This window comes from Rhinoderma darwinii, chromosome 3, assembly GCF_050947455.1.
Source record: "Rhinoderma darwinii isolate aRhiDar2 chromosome 3, aRhiDar2.hap1, whole genome shotgun sequence".
NCBI classification, from domain to species: domain Eukaryota; kingdom Metazoa; phylum Chordata; class Amphibia; order Anura; family Rhinodermatidae; genus Rhinoderma; species Rhinoderma darwinii.
This window is the reverse complement of record NC_134689.1, coordinates 429,202,473-429,211,850: the sequence shown is the minus strand read 5'-3', so window position 1 is coordinate 429,211,850 and position 9,378 is coordinate 429,202,473.

The window sequence follows — 9,378 nt, the reverse complement described above, 5'->3', positions numbered from 1 at the left end:
TGCAGGACCTCATAATACAGAATACACACCTCAGCTGCTGCAGAACATCATAATACAGAATACACACCTCAGCTGCTGCAGAACATCATAATACAGAATACACACCTCAGCTGCTGCAGAACATCATAATACAGAATACACACCTCAGCTGCTGCAGAACATCATAATACAGAATACACACCTCAGCTGCTGCAGAACATCATAATACAGAATACACACCTCAGCTGTGGCAGAACATCATAATACTCTAGAACCTATTAACACTTACACCAGATCCTGCAGAACCTCATAATATAGACTTCAGAATCTGCAGAACCTCATAATACACACCTCAGCTGCTGCAGAACCTCATAATACAGAATACACACCTCAGCTGCTGCAGAACATCATAATACAGAATACACACCTCAGCTGCTGCAGAATATCATAATACAGAATACACACCTCAGCTGCTGCAGGACCTCATAATACAGAATACACACCTCAGCTGCTGCAGAACATCATAATACAGAATACACACCTCAGCTGCTGCAGAACATCATAATACAGAATACACACCTCAGCTGCTGCAGAACATCATAATACAGAATACACACCTTAGCTGCTGCAGCACCTCATAATACAGAATACACACCTCAGCTGCTGCAGAACATCATAATACAGAATACACACCTCAGCTGCTGCAGAACATCATAATACAGAATACACACCTCAGCTGCTGCAGAACATCATAATACAGAATACACACCTCAGCTGCTGCAGAACATCATAATACAGAATACACACCTCAGCTGCTGCAGGACCTCATAATACATAATACACACCTCAGCTGCTGCAGAACATCATAATACAGAATACACACCTCAGCTGCTGCGGAACATCATAATACAGAATACACACCTCAGCTGCTGCGGAACATCATAATACAGAATACACACCTCAGCTGCTGCAGAATATCATAATACAGAACACACACCTCAGCTGCTGCAGGACCTCATAATACAGAATACACACCTCAGCTGCTGCAGAACATCATAATACAGAATACACACCTCAGCTGCTGCAGAACATCATAATACAGAATACACACCTCAGCTGCTGCAGAACATCATAATACAGAATACACACCTTAGCTGCTGCAGCACCACATAATACAGAATACACACCTCAGCTGCTGCAGAACATCATAATACAGAATACACACCTCAGCTGTGGCAGAACATCATAATACTCTAGAACGTATTAACACTTACACCAGATCCTGCAGAACCTCATAATATAGACTTCAGAATCTGCAGAACCTCATAATACACACCTCAGCTGCTGCAGAACCTCATAATACACACCTCAGCTGCTGCAGAACATCATAATACAGAATACACACCTCAGCTGCTGCAGAATATCATAATACAGAATACACACCTCAGCTGCTGCAGGACCTCATAATACAGAATACACACCTCAGCTGCTGCAGAACATCATAATACAGAATACACACCTCAGCTGCTGCAGAACATCATAATACAGAATACACACCTCAGCTGCTGCAGAACATCATAATACAGAATACACACCTTAGCTGCTGCAGCACCTCATAATACAGAATACACACCTCAGCTGCTGCAGAACATCATAATACAGAATACACACCTCAGCTGCTGCAGAACATCATAATACAGAATACACACCTCAGCTGCTGCAGAACATCATAATACAGAATACACACCTTAGCTGCTGCAGCACCTCATAATACAGAATACACACCTCAGCTGCTGCAGAACATGATAATACAGAATACACACCTCAGCTGCGGCAGAACATCATAATACTCTAGAACCTATTAACACTTACACCAGATCCTGCAGAACCTCATAATATAGACTTCAGAATCTGCATAACCTCATAAAACACACCTCAGCTGCTGCAGAACCTCATAATACACACCTCAGCTGCTGCAGAACATCATAATACACGCCTCAGCTGCTGCAGAACATCATAATACTCTAGAACCTCATAACACTTACACCATATCCTGCAGAACCACATAATACACATCTCAGCTGCTGCAGAACATTATAATACAGAATACACACCTCAGCTGCTGCAGAACATCATAATACACACCTCAGCTGCTGCAGAAAATCATAATACACACCTCAGCTGCTGCAGAACCTCATAATACACACCTCAGCTGCTGCAGAACTTCATAATACAGAATACACACCTCAGCTGCTGCAGAACATCAAAATACAGAATACACACCTCAGCTGCTGCAGAACATCATAATACTCTAGAAACTCATAACACTAACACCAGATCCTGCAGAACCTCATAATATAGACTTCAGAAGCTGCAGAACCTCATAATACACACCTCTGTTGCTGCAGAACATTATAAAACACACCTCAGCTGTTGCAAAACATCACAATACAGACCTCAGCTGCTGCAGAGCCTCATAATACACATCTCAGCTGCTGCAGAACCTCATAATACACATCTCAGCTGCTGCGGAACCTCATAATACACATCTAAGCTGCTGAAGAACCTCATAATACACATCTCAGCTGCTGCAGAACCTCATAATACACATCTCAGCTGCTGCAGAACCTCATAATACACATCTCAGCTGCTGCAGAACTTCACAATACACATCTCAGCTGCTGCAGAACCTCATAATACACATCTCAGCTGCTGCAAAACCTCATAATACACTTCTCAGCTGCTGCAGAACCTCATAATACACATCTCAGCTGCTGCAGAACCTCATATTACACATCTCAGCTGCTGCAGATTATAAAGGATGAGGGTGTTACCTATCTGTCAGTGGTGAACAGGAATCTTCCACTTAGGCTTTATACACACGTTGCGTAATTTTATGCGGAAAATACGCATCAAAACCGCAAGAAAGCGCAGGAATTTTGCAGGGAACAACTTCACCCAATTGCACGTTTTCTGATGCGGTTTTCGTGCTGCTGATTTTGGTGCGTTTCTCTTTAGAACTCGGCAGATACAATTTGCAAGCGGAAACGCAATATAAATTGACATGCTGTGGATGTTACGCCGCATGTACATGAGATTTTCACACTAAAAACCGCACGTAATACGCATCGTGTGCATTGAGCCTTAGGCTTCATACACACGTTGCAAAATTGAATCCGGAAATATCCATCTAAAGTTGACTAAAAAAAACGAAGAAAAAAAAAATACAGAGATATACAAACGGGTGGAAACCTCCATCGGTTGGCCCGGTCAGACCAACCTCGGCATCCGAAACAACCGGCATCGTTTCTGACTACAGAAGTTTACCACTTAAGGTCTGACCTTGAAATTTGTACAGTTTCGTCACTGTGGCTTGTGCGGTTCACGGCCAGCAAAACACTCCAAACTTTGACAGAGTCGAAAACTAAACCGTGGGTCCGATGGACCCGAGCTAGGTGTCCATTTGTTCGCATTGCAGAGCGGACCAATACAACACCTGACTCGGTCATCTTTTCTAAAAGGGGACTCCCCATAAACATGGCGGAGTTCCCTTATTTAGAGCTAAATATCGACGGATTTACCAAAATATTTCCGTAACCGCTCAATGTGGAGTTACGAGCCCTAAAACTATTATACGTCACCATCTCCTGAGTGTGTACGCCAAGACTCGTGACGATACATTGCGCGGTTAGCCAGGAAAATCCTCGTTAGCGTTGCCTGTTTTGCCTCCCCCATAAGTAAAAGACTATGGAAATATAATGGTGACTGTATATATGTGGTATAACCTGGATATATGCTGAGTCATACTGTGACTCAGCCCCGAACCAAAGTAAATCTTAAGCCATAGCGAATGCCAGAGATACATAGGGAGACAATGTCATCTAAGGTGGAACATATACTCAAAAACCAACCATTGAATATCCCTTATATTTATTACACATGTAGCCCTTGACACTCTGACCTATCCTAAAAAAAATTGCAAGGTTCTCCGGCACGTGCTTGTCCCACATAAGCCTCGCCAGTAACGCCTGTTTTTACACATGTTGAGACCGTTTTTGGTGAAACACCACCGATGAATGTAAAATACATGCAGTATAAATTTCACGGTGTCACGATGTGTAGGTGTTTTACTAGGATTAGGAGATTTTGTACATGGTCACCATGCAAATATTATAAAAATGTCCCTAATGTCAATGTACACCTTGTCATCAGCTCAGATATACATATCAGGCATACTTTCTCAAACCTTTTGCTTGACTAATGGTACAAGGCAGGGGTGCCCCTTTTCACAGTTGATTTTTACATTAGAAATGGAACCTTTCATACGTTCTCATCAGAAAGTTAACCCCTTCAGGACGCAGCCTGTTTTGGTCTATGAATTTGTGCATCTAGTTGTAGATCTGTAAGATTATGTGTATCTAGTTATAGGCCCATAGGACTATGTGTAATTAGCTGTAGGTCTGTAGTACTATGTGTAGCTAGATGTAGGTATGTAGGACTATGTGTATCTAGTTGTTGGTCTGTAGGACTATGTGTATATATCTGTAGGTCCGTAGGATTATGTTTATCTAGTTGTAGGTCTGTAGGACTATGTGTATCTAGTTGTAGGTCTGTAGGACTATGTGTATCTAGATGAAGGTCTGTAGGACTATGTGTATCTAGTTGTAGGCCTGTAGGACTATGTGTAATTAGCTGTAGGTCTGTAATACTATGTGTATCTAGATGTAGGTATGTAGGACTATTTGTACCTAGTTGTAGGTGTGTAGGCCTATGTGTATCTAGTTGTAGGTCTGTAGGACTATGTGTATCTAGCTGTTTGTCTGTAGGACTATGTGTATATAGCTGTAGGTCTGTAGGACTATGTGTATCTAGCTGCAGAAATGTGTGACTATGTGTATATATAGCTGTTGGTTTGTAGGATTCCTTGTCACCTTAGATCACAAATAGGACATATCCTGTTGTCAGCTAAACTAGTTCTTACTAGATACTGGAAAAGTAATACTGTTCCTCATCTGACAGAAATAATTACTCTCCTTAACAACACGTATAACTGTGAAAAAATACTTTTCTATAGTATTTTTGGTTTAAAAATGGAGGAGGAGTACATAGAGAGAACATATTAATTGGGCTCTCTTATACCAATTGAATGTCACGTGGCATCTGTTTTGGTTTACTCTGCTTTGTATTGGATATATAACCATCTCTAGATATCAATTCTATGATTCCACAATAGTGTTGTGAGATTATATACCTATATAATCTATTGTATGCTTTATAGCCACATTACACTTTCAGCTATACAGTGAAGGAAATAAGTATTTGATCCCTTGCTGACTTTGTAAGTTTGCCCACTGTCAAAGACATGAACATTCTAGAATTTTTAGGCTAGGTTAATTTTACCAGTGAGAGATAGATTATATAAAAATAAAAAAAAATCACATTGTCAAGATTATATATATTTATTTACATTGTGCATAGAGAAATAAGTATTTGATCCCCTACCAACCATTGAGTTCAGCCTCCTCCAGACCAGTTACACGCTCCAAATCAACTTGGTGCCTGCATTAAAGACAGCTGTCTTACATGGTCACCTGTATAAAAGACTCCTGTCCACAGACTCAATGAATCAGTCTGACTCTAACCTCTACAACATGGGCAAGACCAAAGAGCTTTCTAAGGATGTCAGGGACAAGATCATAGACCTGCACAAGGCTGGAATGGGCTACAAAACCATAAGTAAGACGCTGGGTGAGAAGGAGACAACTGTTGGTGCAATAGTAAGAAAATGGAAGACATACAAAATGACTGTCAATCGACATCGATCTGGGGCTCCATGCAAAATCTCACCTCGTGGGGTATCCTTGATCCTGAGGAAGGTGAGAGCTCAGCCGAAAACTACACGGGGGGAACTTGTTAATGATCTCAAGGCAGCTGGGACCACAGTCACCAAGAAAACCATTGGTAACACATTACGCCGTAATGGATTAAAATCCTGCAGTGCCCGCAAGGTCCCCCTGCTCAAGAAGGCACATGTACAGGCCCGTCTGAAGTTTGCAAATGAACAGCTGGATGATTCTGAGAGTGATTGGGAGAAGGTGCTGTGGTCAGATGAGACTAAAATTGAGCTCTTTGGCATTAACTCAACTCGCCGTGTTTGGAGGAAGAGAAATGCTGCCTATGACCCAAAGAACACCGTCCCCACTGTCAAGCATGGAGGTGGAAACATTATGTTTTGGGGGTGTTTCTCTGCTAAGGGCACAGGACTACTTCACCGCATCAATGGGAGAATGGATGGAGCCATGTACCATCAAATCCTGAGTGACAACCTCCTTCCCTCCACCAGGACATTAAAAATGGCTCGTGGCTGGGTCTTCCAGCACGACAATGACCCGAAACATACAGCCAAGGCAACAAAGGAGTGGCTCATAAAGAAGCACATTGAGGTCATGGAGTGGCCTAGCCAGTCTTCAGACATTAATCCCATCGAAAACTTATGGAGGGAGGTGAAGATCCGAGTTGCCAAGCGACAGCCTCGAAATCTTAATGATTTACAGATGATCTGCAAAGAGGAGTGGGCCAAAATTCCATCTAACATGTGTGCAAACCTCATCATCAACTACAAAAAAACGTCTGACTGCTGTGCTTGCCAACAAGGCTTTTGCCACCAAGTATTAAGTCTTGTTTGCCAAAGGGATCAAATACTTATTTCTCTGTGCACAATGCAAATAAATATATATAATTGTGACAATGTGATTTTCTTTTTTTTTTTTTTTTTTTATGTAATCTATCTCTCACTGGTAAAATTAACCTAGCCTAAAAATTCTAGACTGTTCATGTCTTTGACAGTGGTCAAACAAACAAAATCAGTAAGGTATTAAATACTTATTTCCTTCACTGTACATATTATGTAAAGACTATAGTTAACTGTATACATGTTTTCTTACATTTACACTAAATGTTTGTGCAACTTGTAAAAAATTACAATAAAAAAACTCTGATTGAAAAAAAATATATATGTTAAAAACTAACCGTTGAATATCCCTTATATTTATTACAAATGTAGCCCTTGACAATCTGACCTATCACAAAAAATGTCAAGGTTCTGCGACACGCGCTTGGCCCACAAAGGCCTCGTCAGCAACGCCTGTTTTTACGCATGTTTAGGCTGGTTTTTGGTGAAACACCCCCGATGAATGTAAAATAAGTGCAGTATCAATTTCACAGTGTTTTTTCACAGATCCATCTGAAAACAGATTTGACACTGTATTATCACACGAGAAAGATATTTAAGGCCCCATGGCACATATAGCACCCAGAGTGCAGGTTTCCAGTGAGGGCTCAGAACACTGCTGTGAGTACCTCACCAGTAATGTATCAGTGTGTACAGTGTTTAATCACCTTTATGTGCTATTTTACTGTGAGCTCTATGTGGGAAATGGGAATTGTGTGGAAAAGGTAAATATCCTGAAGGGGGTGCAGAACCTCCTGGAGAGAATGTGCCTACCCATGTAAATGACACAAAGGTTGATTTATTGACAGAAATTCATGATGACAATGACAAATTTCTATTGCAGGTCTTAGCTGGAGAGTAGGATAATCCTCCCCCTGATCAAAAGAGGTGTCTCGAGATAATTTTGGGAGACCCATTCTCATAAATGCTCGGAAAGGTATTATGATCATAAATGTTAAATAATTTCCAAATTGTGCCATGAATAAAGCTTTAGTTTAAAGAGTTACAGTGAAATTGTGGAACAGCTTCTGGTACCTAAGCCGTGCAGACGCATGATACTTAACATGGCTCATAATCATGTACTTGGGGGACATTTGGGGAAAGACAAAACAAAGAGAAAGTTCTTGTTTTTCTTGCCATGGGTATATAAGGGAAGTGAATAAATACTGTGAGTCGTGCCCCACATGTCAGATAAGTGCCCCAACGTCACACTTTCAAAGCCCTTTGTTTCCGCTTCCAATTATTGAGGTACCACTTGTAGGTAATGCCACCCTGCCCCTTGTAGGTAATGCCACCCTGCCCCTTGTAGGTAATGCCACCCAGCTCCCTGTTGGTAAAGCCACCCTGCCCCTTGTAGGTAATGCCACCCTGCCCCTTGTAGGTGATGCCACCCAGCTCCCTGTTGGTAATGCCACCCAGCTCCTTGTTGGTAATGCCAACCAGCCCCCTGCAGGTAATGCCACCCAGCCCCCTGCAGGTAATGCCACCCAGCCCCCTATAGATAATGCCACCCTTCCCCTTGAAGGTAATGCCACTCTGCCCCTTGTAGGTAATGCCACCCAGCTCCCTGTTGGTAATGCCACCCAGCTCCCTGTTGGTAATGCCACCCAGCCCCCTGCAGGTAATGCCACCCAGCCCCCTGCAGGTAATGCCACCCAGCCCCCTGCAGGTAATGCCACCCTGCCCCTTGTAGGTAATGCCACCCTGCCCCTTGTAGGTAATGCCACCCTGCCCCCTGTAGGTAATGCCACCCTGCCCCTTGTAGGTAATGCCACCCTGCCCCTTGTAGGTAATGCCACCCTGCCCCTTGTAGGTGATGCCACCCAGCTCCCTGTTGGTAATGCGACCCAGCTCCTTGTTGGTAATGCCACCCAGCCCCTTGTAGGTAATGCCACCCTGCCCCTTGTAGGTAATGCCACCCTGCCCCTTGTAGGTAATTCCACCCTGCCCCTTGTAGGTGATGCCACCCAGCCCCCTGCAGGTAATGCCACCCAGCCCCCTGCAGGTAATGCCACCCAGCCCCCTGTAGGTGATGCCACACAGCCCCCTGTAGGTGATGCCACCCAGCCCCCTGTAGATGATGCCACCAGCCCCCTGTAGGTGATGCCACCCAGCCCCCTGTAGGTGATGCCACCAAGTCCCCTGTAGGTGATTCCACACAGCCCCATGTAGGTTGCACCCACCCATCCCCCCCACATTCCAGGAGCAGTCACTGACTTCAATGTCCTCTCCTGGAGAGGAATTCCCTGCCACAGGTCGGGAATTCCGCTTCAGAAGTGAGTGACATCACTGTGTCCATATATGGACAGTGTAGTCACTCACTTCTCCTGTAGCGGAATCCCCGGCCATAGAGTCGGGGATTCCGCTGCAGAAGTGAGTGACATCGCTGTGTCCATATAAAGGACAGTGTAGTCACTCACTTCTCCTGTAGCGGAATCCCCGGCAATAGAGTTGAGGATTCCGCTGCAGAAGTGAGTGACATCGCTGTGTCCATATATGGACAGTGTAGTCACTCACTTCTCCTGTAGCAGAATCCCTGGCCATAGAGTCGGGGATTCCGCTGCAGAAGTGAGTGACATCGCTGTGTCCATATATGGACAGTGTAGTCACTCACTTCTCCTGTAGCGGAATCCCCGGCCATAGAGTCGGGGATTCCGCTGCAGAAGTGA